The 19,390-nt window shown below is 40.3% G+C and overlaps 1 protein-coding gene across 2 annotated transcripts in view; it reads right to left on the bottom strand.

The window, feature by feature from the left end:
• Positions 1–13,487, bottom strand: part of LOC150085905 (tubulin-specific chaperone C-like) — a 31,691-nt gene extending 18,204 nt beyond the window's left edge. The window contains exon 1 of one of the 2 annotated variants that reach the window (XM_090373570.1): positions 13,435–13,487. The gene's annotated coding sequence lies outside the window, so the exon portion shown is untranslated. Of the gene's footprint in view, positions 1–11,182; positions 11,240–13,434 lie in introns of those variants that run through there. The other variant, XM_090373572.1, reaches the window with a different exon arrangement.
• Between the last annotated feature and the right edge of the window lie 5,903 nt (positions 13,488–19,390).

Genomic DNA, 19,390 nt, shown 5'->3' with positions numbered 1-19,390 from the left:
AACTCTGCCTCAATAGCATCAGCAAATATTCTTGCACCCTTTCTATTTAAGTGTATCCCATCCCTGTAGAAGCAGTCTCTCCTGTTAACAAGCACAGACAAAGTTGAGAAAAATTCTATCCCTTGAGCCTTGCACAATCTCTCCAGAGCCAAATTCATCGCCAAGGTTCTCATCATATACTCCCTTCTATCGTGTCTGGGCAGAATTGCAGACACTTTCAAATTCAACCCTAACTCGGCTTTTTTTCAGCATTGACCTGTACTTGTTAAGTAATTCCACCGGTCTCCTACTCTTAATATCATTAGTGCCAACGTGCAACAATATCACCCTTTTTGCCCTTAAAAGATGATATCTGCTCTACAACATCAACTTCTGCCCCTGGCAGACGTATCCTGGTCCTGTTCCACAATATGTTCATCGTTCCCACCGATAACTAGCAGTATCTTTGGGACCTGTGCATTCTGCCTTGGGGGTTGCCGCTGTGTTGTGTGATGTTCAAATGCAAGCTCTGGCATTGATGTGGGCAGCTGAGTGCTTGATAGGCCTCTCAATTTAAATCCTTCAAGGGCATCCACCCTGTCCTTCAAGCTCTCATATGGGCCCATAACAATACTGAGTTAGCATCTGATTTCCTCACACTCCTTACATCGTGCACACACACACACAGACATTCCCCTTGGCAATGTCATGTCCCATTCCTGATTGCTCTACAAACATCAAACAAGCAGTGCATTTCAAAAGATTGATTCAGAGGACAACGGCCCCCCTCAGTTCTCCCCTGAGCCACAGCACTCCCATTAGTTTGAGCCTTTTGCTTTGCTGCTCTGAGTCATGATTTCTATTCAATTTCAAATAAAATTCTAGTACAAAATATAACCCTAAACTTATATCCCAATGCAGTTACACTATATTATGTATTTCATTATCGAATATTATCTACAAATTACGTTATATTATATATATCAAAATAATTTTTTGCATCCAGCTCTTTTGTTACTATACGGGGCGTTTCAAAAATGGTCAATAATTTATAGATGAAAAGTACAAACTAAAATAAGCAAAACAGTCCTAGTGAACATCGGGCTGCAAATGAACCGTTTTCAAGATAATGCACATTTCTTGTGCAGATCCGCCACTATGGGACTATGGGAACAATAGTTTAGCAAAAAGCTGTGAATCCTTTGTTAAGGGTGGTTTTATTAAACATAAGATAATACATTTTTAATTATTGGTTTCAACACCACAAGATTTTACAAATGTTACATGATGTAACAAAAGGTGTTCAAAATGCTGTCCTTGCATCCATATGCAACTTTGTAGTCTTCTCCGCACTGAGTTGCGAATCCTCTCAGGCATTCCTGGGTCATTTCTGATTTGCTGAAAGGCTCCTTCAACCCGACGCTACAATTCCTCAACTGTGTTAATGTCAGAAGTGTACACCAAGCTTTTTCCATGACCCAGATACAAAAATCTGTAGCATTTAAGTCTGGTAATCTGGGAGGCCACATTACAGGCCTACCTCTACCTATCCACCATTGACCATACCTTCTAGTTAGATACCGAGTCACAACTTGAGCAAAATGTGCTGGTGCACCATCATGCATAAACCACATGTTCTGGCGTTGCTGAAGTGGAACATTATCATCATCAAGGAGGTCTGGATGAACATCCTGCAGGAACTGAAGGAATAGCTCTCCTGTTAGCCTGTTTGGCAGAAGGTGTGGTGCAATTAGACGGTCTCCTAGTAGTCCTGCCCATACATTCAACGAGAAATGTTGCTGATGTCGTGACTCATGAATTGCATTAGGATTTTCATCAGACCAAATGTGACGGCTATGAAAATTAAAAATTCCATTACGAGTAAACACAGCTTCGTCAGTGAACAAAATGTTGTTTAAAAATTGGGGGTTCAGGACACACTGTTGTTGAACCCACTGGCAGAAGTTCACTCTGGGAGGGTAGTCTGTATTGCTGAGACCTTGCACGCTGGATATGGTAGGGGCACAGTAATTGGCAATGTAAAATTCACCACACACTGCTATGACTCAGTACACGCTCTTGCAGAGCAACCCTCCTTGTCAAAATTCCTGGATTTCGTTCTATTCTTTCTACACCCTTTCCTCAACAACAGCTGTTATGCTTCTGGGTCCCTGCTTGTACTCCATGTGCGAAGCACCCATGTTCTCTAAAGCACTGATGTACCCTGATGAATGTGCATCTGTTGGGATGCCTTCGGCGGGGAAATTCTTCTTGGTACAAATATGCAGCCTCGAGTGCACTGCCATTGGCTTAAACATACGTGAAGTGCATGTCCACATATTCTTTGTTGCTGTAACCTCTTTCCATGTTGACTATCCTTTGACAAGTACTAGTATGCCTGCTATGTCTCAGAGCATTGAAAGAGGGGGAAAGGGAGAGAATGAGCATAACCTAACCTAAACAAACAAGTCAGTGATGGATCCCAACTCTGTACAATTCACCTTGTTAGCGGTGGATCCCAACTAGAAATGTGCAATATCTCGAAAACAATTCACTTAAGGACCCATGTTTACTAGGCTTTTTTTGCATATTGTAGTCTGTACAGTTCACATTTAAATTATTGACTATCACTTTTGAAACACCCTGTATAATGGTAGCTATTCACATTGGCCAGACTAGATCACCTCTTAACAAATCCATGCTGTGATTTACATATAACTACATTCCTGTCAAGATGTTCCTGCATTACTTTAACCACTGACTCCATTATCTTCCCTGAAACAGAAGTCAACCTTATTGGTATGTAATTATTCACTTTGGCCTTTGATCCACCCACCCTTCATGAATAGCTAAGACATTTGTACATCTCCAGTCTCGAAAGATGTACCCTGAATCCAAGGATTTTATAATCATTAGTGCATCCCTGGATTCTCCCATAATTAATAATTACTGCTATATAATAATCACTCTTAATATTATATAATAATAATTATTGTATATTAATAGAGAAAAAATTCATAAGTGTTTACTAAACAGAACATCAGTATGGTTGGTGCCTTCATCCCTTCAGTTCACTCCACCACATACGTATACTTTAAAGGGTTTGTTGAGATGTACAATGGTTGCAGTTGGCTAAAGCCTCCTGGAATTACAGCTAACACAGTGTTTAATTCAGCACCAGCCTATTTCATTGCCACCTGTTACATGTGATCTAAACTAATTACTCGATAAAAGAAATAGCATTTCAAGAAGGCCACTTGGGTGTTGTGACCATGCTGTCTTTAGCCAAGATGAGAGAAAATTTATCACTGTGTGCACCTAGTTTAGCTTCAAACCATAAGAGGTACGGGAATTTTAGGCAGCATATTCCAGGGGAAAAAAGTGCATCATAGTCTGGAAACTAGGGTATTTATTGGAAGCCACATGGCAGACAACGTCCACTAGATACCTGCTCATGTAATCACATCTGCCAGATGTTATTGTTAGTCTCCAGTGTCTGACAATGGCACTAAGGTATATGTTGAATAGTAGTAGTAGAGACAAGGGGTAACCTTGTTGGACACCACAATTTATTGGATTTGATGTTTCTGTTCCCAATTTAACTGCGAGTTATTTATATATATTATGGATTGCAACTATTATCTGGTTCGGAGTTTCATCATCAGCTAGTATTTTTAAAAGTTCCACACGGTCAAAGGCTTTCTTATAATCAATGAATACTATGTGTGTTTGTCTGTTAAACTCCTTGTGTTTTTACGATTGGTAATTTCAGAGTAGAAAACTATCTGCACAAGATCTACCTTTCCGAAATCCATTTTGTTCTCCAATTTTATCACTATAGTACCTCTCTAGTTTGTTTTTTGTTATTTTTGCATATATTTTATAGCCATTATTAAGGAGACTTATTACTCTGCAATTTTCAGTCTTTTTGATTGCCTTTTTTATATATTTGAATGACTTTAGCTTTCTGCCAAGCTTCTGGTGGGCTTCACCATGCCATATTCAGTTCAGATGGTTCATAACCATCTGAACTGTAACTTGGTTACAGATCAACTTGTATCTACATAGGCTTCTGTGTCATGTGTTAATTTGTATGTATCCCATGCATGTTTCTTCTCTGCCATATGCCTCATCAGTTCATCTGACATCCATTTAGGCCTAAACCTTGAACAATATTTCTTAGTTGGTATGTAAAGCCTAGTAGCTTCCAAGATAAGTTCTTTGAATGCTTCCCATTTTGCATTTGCTGTTGGTAACATCATCAGTTGGTCCCACTGTATAGAATTTAAATACTGTCTCAGTCCATCGTAGTCACCTTTACGAAAGCAATAACCCTTCCCTTTACCCCTAAAGGTAGTTACCTCTTTGAGTAAATCCCACTTCAGCACACTGTGATCACTGCCACCTAGTGGTTCATTTATCTGCAGATTCTTAATGCATGAAGAATCACTGCTGATAATCAAATCAAGAGTATTCCTCCCTCTAGTTGCCTCCCGAACATGCTGATGTAGAAAACAATCATCCAATAAATCCACAAAAGCCTTGCTAGTGTGTGAGTGACCAGCCCCCAAATTCCAGTCAATATCTGGGAAATTAAAATCTCCCATTATAAGACTCTCTGATTTACTGGCCCACTCTATTTCCCTGTACAGTTTCTTATTGTACTCATCAGAGTCATTAGGCCTATAGCACACTCCTACTCTCAATTTTGATCTCCCAATGCTTATGTCACACCAAACTGACTCGACAATGCACTGTCCAGCGATGTCCACTGGCTTCACTTCCTGGGATTTTATGTATTTCTTAACTAATAGCATAACCCCTCCTCCCTTCCTATCCAGTCTATCCTTTCTGTAGACGTTGTACTCCCCAAATTCCAGTTCTGCATTCCTTATATTTGTGTGACACCACGTCTCTGATATCCCAACAATATCTGCCTTTGATGTTTTGAGCAATACCTAAAATTCATCAAATTTATTTACTAAACTCCTAGCATTGGTGTACACACAAGTATACATGCACCTATTTCTATTCTTAGCTACCCTAACACAACCCATGTATTTACTTGTACCGCAATAACTCCCAGCAGTGTCTGAAATATCTTGCATCTTGTTTTTCAGGCTTCTGCTCATTCCAAGAGAAGCAGTGCAAGAATCTTTTTCACCTCTGCCAGTGGCTACTGTTAATCTATTTGTCTTTGTCTCCCCCCAAGCTAGCAGTTTCCCACCCACCTAACACTGCCTCCAGGTTGCAACCAAGTTACAAAGGAGGTTAGGCAGGCGAAGGCAGATTACGAGAAATCTTTGGCAAGGGATGCAAAGAAAAACAGCAAAGAGTTCTTTACTTACGTAAACTCTAGAAGGAAGGAGATGAATCAGATTGGTCCACTTGATATCGATGGGTCAACTGTTGATGATCCTGCTCAGGTAGCTAACAAACTAAATGAATATTTTGCATCGACATTCACACATGAGGAGTTATTTAGCGAGGGGAAGGCCAAAGGTGTATTCAACTCTAGCAGTAAGCTAGAGAATCTTGTAATAACTGAGAGTAAAGTGGAGGAGAAATTATTGAAGATAAACACAAGAAAGGCACCTAGGGTGGATGGGATCTATCCAGTTATATTAAAGGAGGCAGCAGAGGAAGTAAGCAAACCCTTAGCCATAATTATGAGAGCTTCCTTGGACTCAGGGGAGGTACCCACCGACTGGAGATGTGCAAATGTGACCCCAATTCACAAAGAAAGATCAAAGGCTGACACAAGTAATTATAGACCTGTGAGTTTAACTTCTGTTCCAGGAAAATTAATGGAGGCACTAGTTAAAGAAGCACTGCAGGATCATTTAGACAAGACTTCAGTTATAGCTCAGACACAGCATGGTTTTGTTAAGGGGAAGTCTTGCCTGACCAATTTGATTGGATACTATGATGCAGTCACAAAAGAACTGGATGCAGGGAATAACTTTGATATTATATACTTGGATCTTAGAAAGGCTTTTGATACTGTTGCACATGGAAGGCTGCTGCACAAATTGGAGCAGTGTGACATTGGAGGCAAATTGCTGCTGTGGATAAAGGGGTGGCTGAGGGGGAGAAGACAGAGTGGTAATCAATGGACACTGCTCGTCATGGACTAATGTTATTAGTGGAGTCCCTCAGGGCTCAGTGTTGGGTCCATTATTGTTTTCTGTATTCATAAATGATACTGATGATGGTATATCAAGCTTAATGTCGAAGTTTGCAGACGATACAAAGGTAGGCAGGGTTGTCAAGGACACTACTGACACTATGCTGCTGCAATAGGATCTGGAAAGGTTGAGCAGATGGGCTGAGAGATGGCAAATGAAGTTTAACATTGACAAATGTAAAGTACTACACATGGGAAACAGCAACCCCAGAGCAACGTATCAACTCTGTGGTACTACACTGACAGTGGTAGAGAATGAAAGGGACCTGGGGGTGGTTGTGCAGGCAGATATGAAGTTCTCTGAGCAGTGCAGACGGGCTGCAAGAGTAGCTCATGGTGTATTGTCAATGATATATAGGAATTTTTCTAGCAGGGATAAGGAGGTGATTATTCACTTGTATAAGGCAATGGTCAGGCCACACCTAGAGTACTGTATACAGGTCTGGAGGCCTCATTTTAAGAAGGATGTAGAGCTGCTGGAACAAGTACAGAGAAGGGCAACAAGATTAGTGAATGGAACAAAGGGGTGCTCTTATGAAGAAAGGCTTAAGTTTTGCAAATTACAGTGTCTGGAGACTAGGCACTAGCAAGGTGATCTGATTGAGGTGTATAAAGCCTTGAATGGTTTGAGCATGCTCAATGCTGATGGGATTCTTCCTCTTGCTCAGAATAATCACCTGAGAGGGCATAAATTAAAATTGAGGAAAGACAGATGTAGGATAGACGTGCGGAAATTTGCCTTTAGCCAGCGGGTGGTTGGTTGGTGGAACAGACTTCCATCCCTTGTTGTGGAAGTTGATAGCCTAAATAAGTTTAAGGCTCAGCTGGACAGGTATTTTGAACGAACAGAGGGGTGAAGTGGTTTTTTTTTTTTTTTTTTTGGCTGATGCTGCATAAGCTTGCTTCCTTGCATCAAATGCCTCTGCTAATGGTAGTAAGTCTTAACTTTAAAGTATCGTCAGCATATTTGAACAACTATGTTGATACCTTCTTGTGGTGATTTTTTGTTCTTAAAACTTGTTAATACTTCACTTAATTATTCTTATCTTACTTCACTTAATGTATGAAATTTCTTCTAAGTTATTTTTTGATTTTGGTATTTCTAATTGTTTCGTACTATATATCCAAAGGCTCTGGAAGTATTGCAGCCATTTAGATTTATCTATCACATCAAGTCTTATACTTTCTCTTGTCTCCTGGTTTAAGTTATTTAAGATTTTATCAGTAAGGCCTCTTTCTACGCCTGAGACAAAGTTATCTCTCTATTCCATTTCCTGACTTCTCTTCTGGCTATCGTTAAAAAAATTAAATATAATTTTAAGATAAAGTGCACAGTAAATTAGTTAATAAACTGGTCAGAGAATTATTCAAAAATTATAACTTTGGAAGGTTAGTACAAATACATTTGTAAACTAGCTAAGAAACACTTACAAGGAGCAAGTGAACACTGTGGAAGTGAAAAGTTGCTATGTACATCAAATCCCAACAGATTCATTTTGGTGGATTATATCAGTAAAATTTCACACACAACCAAATTTTATTACATTAGCAAACCTTTTTGTTTTTTTTTTAGGAGCATTAGCAACTAAGGCCGTATTGCTCCAGGGATATGCAATGGTCATTCCCTGACCTTTCCGCATCCTCCATATTTGGTGGGCACGGGTTCGAACCCCAGTGTAATCAAGAAGCGTGTGCTACGCACTGCTGTTCCTGCCCACTTGGCTATGGACGCAAACCTTCTATGATCTCATGTGAATGATACAGCAGATTCTAGCTGAGTTCTGTAAACATTAAACTCTAAAAGTGTGAAATTACTACTAACATTTACACCTTGAAAGGTACATAACAGAATCATGAAGTAATCAGAGATGATCTAACCAGTTCCAGTTGAAGCAGCATCTGTCTTGTTGGTTGACTCCAAACAGTTCTAAGTCGTTAAGCTATAAGCATGCAAGTCTACCAGTGTTCAGTAAATTATAAAGCCAGATGGACTAAATTCTGCATAAATTTCAGGTGAACGTCATGAGTACCACATCCATAACAGATGGTTGGTAAGGCTACATACAGATGTGAGGAAGACAACTATGGAGGTTTCAGATTTCTTGCATCAGTGAAACACTAAATGCTAGTAACAAAGTTTAATTAGGGAAGTTTGGTCTGAGGTTTGGTCAGCAAGGTTGGTCTGAGTGTGCTTCTCATTTTATTTGAGAGTAATTGTTTCAGGATTAGCTATGAAAATGATGCTATAGTTACCAAAAAAAAATTTGGCCGAGTTTATTTTAATGCTATTAAAAGTAGAGAATACTTATTTTCAAATTTGGGAGCCAATTCTTTACTCAAGAAAGAGGCCTCAGCAAGGGGGATACCACTCCCTGCACTGGCCTACTCATGTAAAATTTTAAACAAAGCAATTTCTTCTTCACCTTTTCCCTAATTATGGCTCTGGTTTCTTGACATTTTTGTGGGTTTGGGCAATGGTGAAGGGGCCCTTCTTTACTTTCTCTAACCACAAAAATATCACTGACATTAATATTAAATTCTCCATATAAATCAACATCAATAAGAAAACCCTCCACTTCCTAGGTTTCAAAATCAACATCAGACTGAACCCTTTGGTTTATAAAAAAAACGTCCTGACACTCAGTCAGTCTAAACTTCCAATCCAATCATCCACCAACTGTGAAAACATGTATTAAGTCCTCAGAGCACTTCAAATATGCTCTCTGGGTCAAATTTAAATTAGTAATAACTATTCTTAAAAATAACTTATACCCAGAGACTGGTTAACAGGTTAATAAATAACACTATCCCAAATTTTTACACCCTCTCCTTTCCAAACTGGCCACAGTTCATATTTCCATTCTACCCAGGCATCAGTAACACCATTAACAGGATAGCAAAATGGCACAACCCTGACGTTCCACTTCCAACCCAAGAGATGCAGTTCATACATTGACTACAAGTGTGACAAATACTATATAGGTCACTTCATAAACTACAGAAGAAAACAGATGAACAACAAAAGCTAATTATTCACCATACAGTCAACACACTACAACTGGAATTGTCTCCCATTGTCTTCTCTCTTGCTCTCCCAAATGATTAGCATAGCAACTAAGCAAGGGCTGCCTAATGTTGGACCTTAGACATTACTCAATAAATGTACAACAGAACTGAACTCCAATACCTCTTGTTACACAACCTTGGTTCTCATGATTCCATACCCTACCTTCTCCTCTGTGCTTTTTGTGCTATCTAGGAGGAAAAATGTAATGTTCTACAACAGGTTAGTTTATGATGAGGGAATTCCCCCCCATATTACCATATTTTCTGGTATCATATGGTTTTAAACATTTTGCAAGTATGCCTCTGTACTTTCAAACTGATCACTATGGTGCTTCCTCCCTATCCAGAATTGTTGCTATAATGCTTCCTCCCTAACCAGAATTGTCACAGCTGTGTAAAGTTGCATGTTGATTCATACTATGGTACAATCCAGAGAAAGTCAACATGGGCTTTGTTGAAAAACAACCTCATGAAGCTAACATTTTAATTTTAATTAAGAACTGGCCCTAGGAAAGCTAACCCCCCAACCACCCTCACTGATACTTTCAACATAGAATGTAATATATAAATAAAAATAATCTTTATTGGGTAAGAAACTAAACAAATGCCTTCACACAGGAATGCAGGGGATTTCCAAATTGAATAATGCAGTTATAAATAACACAACAATTAGATTAATAGGCCAATCACATCAATAAGACATAATATGAATAACAGATGATTATGTTAATAAGATGATGACAACATGTGAGACTAATTACAGTCTTATATACATGTATACCATGGGTTAACAGACATGTTTACAGTCACTTGGAGGTGGGATTCACTGGATAATGACACAAGGTATATACAGGAGTCATCAGAATTGGAAGTCATGTTGCAGCAGATCCAGGTGAATCAAATTTATTAAGGTTCCATAGGCACTTTCACCATACAAAGCAGAAGAGTGCAACCAATCTTAATTTTGCTGATGTGGGTGTAGTAACTTTGATTATAGGGGAGTGGTCTCTATGGTAAGGTGACTGGTTTCTGTACTTTTTTGCTTTCACCAACTTATGCAGTTTGGCTTTATTTTGCTGAGTGTGTTGAGCATTTGGTTCCAAAGGAATTAATCAGCTAGGGCAGGTATGATGGTGTGACTGAAGAGTACCAGAGTGAATCTCAGCCAAGGCCCTCCAGGAGCCTTGGCTGAGATTCACACACCATGCTAGGTGGGAGATATATCCTATTAGCATTTCAGATATGATTACTTCTTTAAAGGAGAATCATTCTTCTGTCATTAATAAAGGAGAATATGATTCTCCTGTCATTAATAAAGGAGGGCATCCTGACTGGCAGGGCAGCTACTAGTTCAGTGGTAGTGATCTCAAGATTGCAATGGAGTTTGGCAATGGCCCATTTCAGTAGCCTGTACTTTCTGGGATAAATTCTCTTCATATTAGGAGTTGCTAAGCCCCAAATTTCAGAACCACATAGGGTTGTTGAATAAACTAAAGTTATTAGGAACATTGTGAGTATGGAGGGTTCCTGAACACGAAGCAATTGCTGCTTACCCATACCTATCTGAACCATGTATAGGGAACTTATAAAGAAAAAGCAGAACTTTAACATGCACATCGAAAAGTGCATTGGCAAAAATGATGGTGTACTTAGTATAACACTCAATTTTTTTGGAAAAAGAATAGTAGTGGTTCAAAATGGCATCTGCTAATTTCCCTAGTTAATGTCATCTGTTAATTTCCCAATTATCTAGTTATGCATGGGTTAATGCCCATGCAAGTAAACCCTTTCATAAGGCTTTAGCCAAGAAATGTCTTTTAATTAATGTAGTTTCAATACATTGTATTCTCTTCATTACATCCTATACAGTAAAGTGTTATTTTTACAATAATTTATACCAACACAACCGACACACCCTTCAATGCATACATTAGAAGTAAACCAACATACTTTTATCCGGTTATACTCCAGAACATGGGTACAACCACATACTTCGGCGAGAAAGAGAGGAAGAAGGCAGTGATAACCTGCTGAAGGCACTTTTACTCATTACTTTCCCCCTCTCCTCCTCCTCGCCTTCATGTTACTGGGGGATGTCACGCGGCATCACAATATGTCGGAGCTGAAATGAAGAAAAAAGAAATGACAAAATGTCAATTTCTTTAAAAAAATTAACACCACATACAACCACTGATTCTTCTCACCTGTACATTACTAGACAATTTCACATGCATTAACAATGAGAATTGTTCATACATGTCAACAGAAATAAAAGAACTTGATACTATCAACTCATACAATTACTGCAGAAAAAATTAAACCATCAAGAAACAACTTGAAAACAAACAAACAAAAAAAACTCACCTCATCAGTCCTCACATGCCAGCTAGTACACTTCATCAAACATCCACAATAAAAACACTTTTATTCCGAAGCTATTGATTTCACACTCATACACCATTCAGTTACAGTCTTACATACATTCTTTTGCAAACCATGAACATTGAATAACAATAACACACAATAATCATGGGTAGCAGAGCAGCACGAGAATGACTAAACAGATAATTTTGCATTTCCGACTAAAACAACGATAATTTTGCATTTCTTGCTAAAATCAAAAAAAACAGAAGCAAATTTGCATCTAATTAAACAATTACAAATGCAAAATGGGGTAAATTATGCTTTCACAGTAATCAGCCAATCAGAGAGTTTGAATGGACAATTACTCCATTCTTCGGCCACGCCCGCAACATGGTGACTTGGGTGTACCCATGTTCTGGGGGATCACCCTATTATCCATCATTTTCCATCTCAGTAGGCTTTTATACTGAGCTTATAACATCTTCAACTGCATTAAATCAGCACACAGTAAAAAAATCATTGTGATATAATCATTTTTTTCTTTGAACTCTGAATGGCTGTGGCCAGAAGAGTTTACAACTTCACTGTAGCTGTTTATTCACTGCAGCTGATTTACCAGTAGAAAAGTTAATGGGCTGAGCACAGGCTCAAAGTTTGTGTCTGCATCAGATAGTTAATGTATATCAAATATTTCTCACTAAATTTTTTCATAGCAAATAATAAAATAAGCATTGTAAAACTAAAATATCACATTCATAATTTTTTTTTTTTTTTTTTTTTGGAAGAGCTAATTTTCATTTAGAAGTTTATAATGCTGTTTGCAGTGATTTGATACCAAAATTTAATTTTTAACTGAGACACCAGCTTTAAAATAACATAAAATGGCAATAATCTTTATATTTTATTGATTTTTTTTTTTTTACTGGCATTTTGTAGATAATATTATTATAAGATGATTTAAGACAGGATTATTACTATAATTAATAATCAAGGATCTAAACCAATCAGATTAATAAAATTCTGGTTTAAAAATGTCCACCCTAAAGTAGTAGAGTCTGTTCAACTTTCATTATATTTTTCATTATTTTTAAATTGACAAGCAAGTATGCTGAGAGTCCTGGTTGATTCCATAGTTTTAAAATCACTTCCCACTCTAAAAGGCACAGCCAATCGTATTAACAGAAATCACCTAAACTGGAGTAAAATCATTCACCGCCCATTACTAGAGCCGTTTTAGGTCACACCAATGATTAATATTCAGCACCGGTCTTGGCACTTATGGGAATCTTAGCAAACTGAAAGTGCAGGGGGTTTTTCACTTATGAAATGTATCGATTACCAGGCTGGGCGAGACCCTGGACATATGCTCAGGTGGCCCACATCCAGAGTTGCCAATTAATATTCACATATTTCAAATTATTATTTCTGATTAGCACGCTTCGATCCCTTACAATCAACTTACGTCAAAACAATTTCTGTAGGACATGCGAACTTTTACAGCAGTAATCATTAAGATTTTTCACCCACACAGCAGCTGTTTTAATATTTTATGGCTGTATAATCAAAACCCAGGAAAAGAGAGGTTTGGACTTCCGTCTCGTTTTGTTTGATGCGAATTTACTAAAATTGGCTTCCGCTTGATTAATGATTTAATTTTGAATAATATTAATACTGGAAGGGGCGATAAGCCTAAACATACACGTTACTACCATTAACTACCGGAATCCTCATTTCACGTATTATATTTCTGCTCGGTTGCTTCCTGATTATCATAAAGCTAAAGATTAAAAGAAAAAAATTCTAATTTATATGCCTGTCGAAAACTAATGAGTACTCACTTCTTTAGATTCTTCCTCTGACATGCACAACTCAACCATTAACCCATGGTAACTTGACATTGCTACTTGAATCGTTACGCCACCTATAATTGTACTGCATAGAGTTTAAAGGTTATTACAAGGAAATCTGATAGATTTAGAAATAAATATGCGTTGAACTTTAACGACTCAGCCAAAATTATTCAGACAGTTCTTCGAATTATTAAAATATATTGCCATTTATACACAGGACGGCCAAGGCCAGAAGACGTGGCAATTTTTTTTTACTGCTTTATTCTAGCCGATTTTTTGATAACAGTGAGACATGCCAACTGATGATGTTACCAACAGCAAATTCTAAGTGGGATGGATTCAAGGAACTAATCGTGGAAGCTACTAAGATTTTCATGACGATTAATTAAGAAATATAGTTCAAGGGTTAGACCTAAATGGATGTCAGTTAACTAATGGGACTCGTGGCAGAGAATAAAAATGCATGGGAGGCATATAAATTATCAGGCCACACAGAAGCCTATGGCAGATATAAGCTAGTCTGTAAACAAGTCACAAAGAGATTAGGCAAGCGAAGGCATATTACTAGAAAACTTTGGCAAAGGATGCTAAGAAAAACGGCAAGAACTTCTTATCTTATATAAACTCCAGAAGGAAGTGCAGGAACCAGACTGATCCACATGATATCGATGATTCCACTTTTGATGATCCTGCTCAGATCGCTGATAATCTAAATAGGCATTTTGCATTTACATCCGGGGGCTCAGGCACACATGAGGAGTTATTAAGGGAGGAAAATTCCGGAAGTTTATCAAACTGTAAAAGGGGGGTAAAATGATTTTGTAATAAATAAGAGCAAACTGGAAGAGAAATTGTTCAAGTTAACCGTAAGAAAGGCACCTGGCGCGTATGGGATCCAGTGGCGGCTCATGACTCTGATATATGGGGGTACTGCTTCTTAAAGTTACATTAAATTTCCTTGGTTATAAGACATGTAGACATAGATAATAATATTTCATTCGGGAGGATATTCATGTGTTGTGGAGGCGGATCCCAGGGTCCCCCCCCCCATCAGCCGCCGTTGTACATCTTCTGCAGAAGCTTACGCCAAAACTGGCCATTTTTATGTAGTGTCTTGGATGTGTAAGTTTAGTGATATGGTAAAGTGTAAATTATGTTGATGTCAAAAGGCACCAGGGTTCCCCCCATCTCCGCGTTGCCTTCATGGTAGGTGAACCAGTTCACTGGGAAGGCCAGAGATTTAAAAAGTGTATGGAAATTGTAAACGTGTAATATCATGTACCGTTGTTCCTCTGGCCAATTTAGCCGCTAGACCCCTACTGAGGCCAAACGATGCCCACACTTCGCCCCGTGGAGGCAGACCAGGTACACCAGTATTTTAAGTAAGTACTCTGGCTGGTCCTGCCGCCTACTTTCCTGAGATTTCAGCGACTAGGACCTAAAAAAAAAAAATAAAATAAAATAAAAATATATCGATTGTGTTGGGGTGAAGCTTGAAATGAATAGGGCGAAACTGTAAATTTTGACGAGATTATAGATTTGATTTGATGTGTATGGGGCGATCGATTGTGTGCAGATAGATTGGGGGAAGGAAGGGGAGGTGGAAGACTAATGAATAACGGCAGAAGAATGGGACGATAGAGAAGATGTCCCCAGATGATCAGTGGGACATGCCCATGCCTCACCAGGAGAAGAAAGGATCGGTGGGGGAAGGGGAGCCAGGAGGCTGTCTTCCCCCTGCCGGAGAGTGTGGTTTAAAGTGAAACGGGCTTCAGTGCTCGATTCAGGTAGCCAGTAAGGCTTGGCAGCAAGCTGCATAGTTCGGGCTTGGTGTATAGCAATCTGGTCCTAGGATTATGGTCATTCATGTGGCATGGTTAGACATCTGCATTCTCTTCAGTTATGCGTCATTTTGGAGTGTCCAATTAATGTCCCTTGTTGTGGCTGGGATTCTGTTCTACGGAAGAGTGGGTTTTAGTCCACCTGCCATTTTCAGTTGAGCCTTTTGTTTGTGGTTGTTTCTTGCCTCAGATTTGTTGTTGTCCAGATCCTCGTGTTAGGTTTCTCCTCTTCCTCTCGGTTAGGTTGTTTGGTTCGCTTGTTGGGGTAGCAGGGTTCGTCTTGCAAATAGTTCCTGTGAATATTCAGAAAAAGAGATGTATGTCTCCTTGCCTTCTAAGAGACGTTATTATTGGTCTTTGGAACAATATTGTATTCTTGTAACCATTTAGCAGTGGAGGTCATCACATTGGTAGCAGTCATACATAAGGGGCTGATGCACCTTATGTATGACTGCTACCAATGTGATGGGACCAGGTTTCTTGCTCGCCGCAGGTACAGTTGGGATCATTTGTAATTCCAAGTGAGGTCAACTTGGCATTGATCGCACCATGTCCTGTTAATAGGTAGGTTGTGAACAAGCCTGGTAAATACCAGGTCGGCGTCTTCGGCTGAAATCTGTCAACTTTGGGGAGGAATTTTTTGGTGATCTGTCCCTTTGTGGAGGCATCCCAGTTTGCCTGACACACCCGCAGCAAGTGAGCCTGGAGCCTTCTCTTTTCTGCAGCGTCATTGTTTACGGGGTTTGCATTGAAATCCTGGTGTGTGCAAGCTGTACCCTATTGTGCTCATAGAGCATGCCTCTTTTCACCACCTCAAGGTTAGGGGGGCTCCTGCCACAACCTGTAGTACGTCTGTGCTCACTGTGCTGTGGGTAGCGGACGATAGCATAGTTCTGTGGAGGTAATCCAGGATCATTAGATTGAAAACAGTGACGGCTTTTTTATACCAAACTATCATTTTTAGGCCATCCGAATAATTAAATTCATCTGCTGTGTTGTGTGTCCTGTGTCTGTTAATTGTGTGTGTTCTAGGGTCGATTTGTCTGTTTGCTGGACGAAAAACCCCAGTTTCCTGGGAAAAACCTTGCTATCTACGCCTGAAACCAACTAACTCAGACACAGAGTGAAAAAAGCCCATTAAAGCTACTCGCGTCATCGACAGGATTCGAACCCGGGACTTTTACACCCGGTGTGGGGAGGACGGTGACGATACCACTGTGCTACGCATGCACACTGATGTTTAGGTAGAGTGTACAGTGTGTTTAATGTCAAACAGCACCTGGGGTTTCCCCCATCTCCACGTAGTATACATTGTGGGTGTGAAACAGAACACTGTCAATGCCAGAGGTTTAAAAGTGTATGGATTATGTATATGTGCAGTGTCGTGTACCGTTGTTCCTCTGGTCATTCAGCCACTAGGCCCCTAATGGGACCCGACGTTGTCCACACTCTGCCCCATGGAGACAGACCAGGTGCCAAGTAGTTTAGTTATTTACTCTGTTAGGTCCTGCCACCTAGTCTCCTGAGATTTCAGTGGCTAGGACCTTACAAAAAAAAAAAATTAAATTATATTATTTATAAAAAAATAAAATGAAATAAAAAATGATTAAATAAAACAGAAATAATAAAATAAAGTAAAAGATAATTAAATAAATAAATATAATATAATATAAAATAAAAAGGGGGAAAACGCTAGAATTCGTAGCCAAAAGTCGTGCGAGGTTCAATTTTTCATGATTTAATTTTGATGTTTAGGGTTTACTATGGTGTACTCCAACTGTTTTTTGGAGAATGCTGTCTAGATGATGCTTGGTAGAGTGGAGGAGGAAGACTGAAGGCTGCGCAGAAAAGACAGAAGAATAGGGACGATAGGGAAGACGACCCCAGTGGTCAGTGGGGCCTGCTCAGTCCCCACCAGACAAAAAGAGGGGAGGAGGAGACGAAGAACCATCTCCTCCCCTGCCACCCCTCCTTTCCTCCTTTATGCCCTCCTCATCGGCGGGGGGGGAGGTATTATACCCTCCTCCCCGGCAGGGGGAGGGTATAAAGTAAATCGACACAGGGAGTTCGATTTAGATCGCCAATAAGGCGCTTTGCAGCAAAGCTGCACTGTCAAGTTCGGTAGTCACCTTTTAGCCTCCACAGAGGTGTGGTCAGGTAGTTGTCGTTCATGAGATTCAGGTCCCGTCCATGCTGTCTTGATTGTAGTCTTTGCAAGTGTAGTCAAGTCCAGTGTTTGTCGCGTTTTCATCACTCTTGTCCGGGAAGTGGAGTTTACTGGTCAGATCCGTTGATCATTCACTAGTCGTATTTCAGTTTGTCACATTTCACGATGACTTGTCGGGGAAGTGGAGATCTCTCTCTCTAGGCTTCATTGCGTTTTGTGATCAGTCGCCTCCGAATTTGAATCACATCCGGAGACGGGTATATCTTAATCTGGTTTGCGCCTCTGTCCAGGCAACAAGTCATTGCTGCTTGGGTTTGTTGCACTGTAGTTTTCATCGTAGCGGGGTTGCTATCTAGTCAAGTGGGTTTGGTGGTTGCGACAGGGTCGGCCTTCTTGTGAAGAGACTTTGTGCATATTTGGATAATGCTGTGTAGGTGATGTCACTCTCTAGGATGTGGTGCTCTCTGTCATTAGGGATAAACTGTAGTTCAGTGATGAAGAGACCCCGGAGGTCCTCGTAGAGTCGGCAGACATACATCAGGTGGTCCCAGATCTCCTGTGATCCACATATGCAAAATGGATTGTTGGCTATTCCCAGTGCAATTAGCTTGCTACGTATAGCACCGTGTCCTGTTAATAAGTAAGTGCAATAGAGTCCCGGGGAGAACCACGAAGGCGATTTTGGATACGTTGTTTGCACGTCTGGAATGAACTTGCGAGTTATCCCCCCTTTTGTGGACTCCATCCAACGTTGTTGCCATACGAATTGGAGGTAATTTTGTAGTCGTTTCCTTTCTGCAGATCGATTCCCAGCGGGGTCCGTGAAGTGGTCCCTGTATGTCGTGCTCTTTCCTCGTCCAAGCTGGTACATCATGCCTGCGCATATCACCTCCTCGTCAAGAGGCAAGGCATCCGTGATCACCTGTAAGGCGTGGGTGGAGACGGTGTTACACGCACGTGTCATGGTAAGAAGAAGAACTGGTCTGTGAAGAATATTGAGTTTCCTTCTATTTGCCGCTTTTTTAGTCTTGTTAAACCACACACCTGAGGCGTGTGTAGCTGCTGGAATGAAGACTGTTTTGTAGAGGTGGGCGAGTGTGCGCCTTTTTAGGCCCCAGTTCCAGCGGACGATCCTTGCCACCATTGCTACGTATTTCTTCATCTTTGTTTGGATGTAGTTCAGATGTGGTACTAGGAAAGAGAGTTAACTGTCGAGAATGATTCCCAGGTGCTTTAGTTCCATTACCACTTTTATGGTTTTGTTGTTAATTTTAATTTGTGCAAGCCGTGTGGGTGTTAAGTATTCTTTGAGGAGAATGGATTGAGTCTCGGTTGGAGATATTTGCAAGTGGTGCTTTCTGGTCCATTCCTGAAGGACGGATAGGGCTCCCTTTGCTGCTGTTTCCATCTGAGCCTTGAGTCAACTTCCAAGATCAGGGTTAGGTCGTCCGCAAAAGCCAGCGCCCGGACACCCCCAAGGGAGAGAAATTCATCCAATACATAGTTCCAAAGGAGCGGTCCAAGCACAGAGCCCTACGGGCAGCCTCTGTAGATCTGTCTTTCAACTCTAGAGTAAGGTGCCTGGATCACCACTCTTCTCTCAATGAGATAACTCTGCAAGCAGTTGTACAGGTTCGTGGGAAGGTTTGAGCACCTCAGTCGCGCAAGGACGCTCGGCCACCAGAGGGTGTCGAACGTCCCCGCAAAATCGACTGAGATGACGAGGAGGTAATTTCTTTGGCAGTTTTCAGCTGCCAAAGAAATTAGTGCATCAGTGATGGATCAGTCTCTCCTAAATCCAAATTGGTTCTGTGCAGGAAGCTGTGCTGAGTTGTAGTTTCTATCCTTTGACGTAGGAGCTGCTCAAAAACTTTGCTTAGTACAGAGAGAAGAGCGATTGGCCGGTATGAATCAGGCATGTGTTGTGGCTTGCTGA

Source organism: Mastigoproctus giganteus, chromosome 5, assembly GCF_048544385.1.
Source record: "Mastigoproctus giganteus isolate SK-2022 chromosome 5, ASM4854438v1, whole genome shotgun sequence".
Taxonomy (NCBI): domain Eukaryota; kingdom Metazoa; phylum Arthropoda; class Arachnida; order Uropygi; family Thelyphonidae; genus Mastigoproctus; species Mastigoproctus giganteus.
Note: the sequence above shows the minus strand (reverse complement) of the source record. Positions and strands in the feature narration are given on the sequence as shown.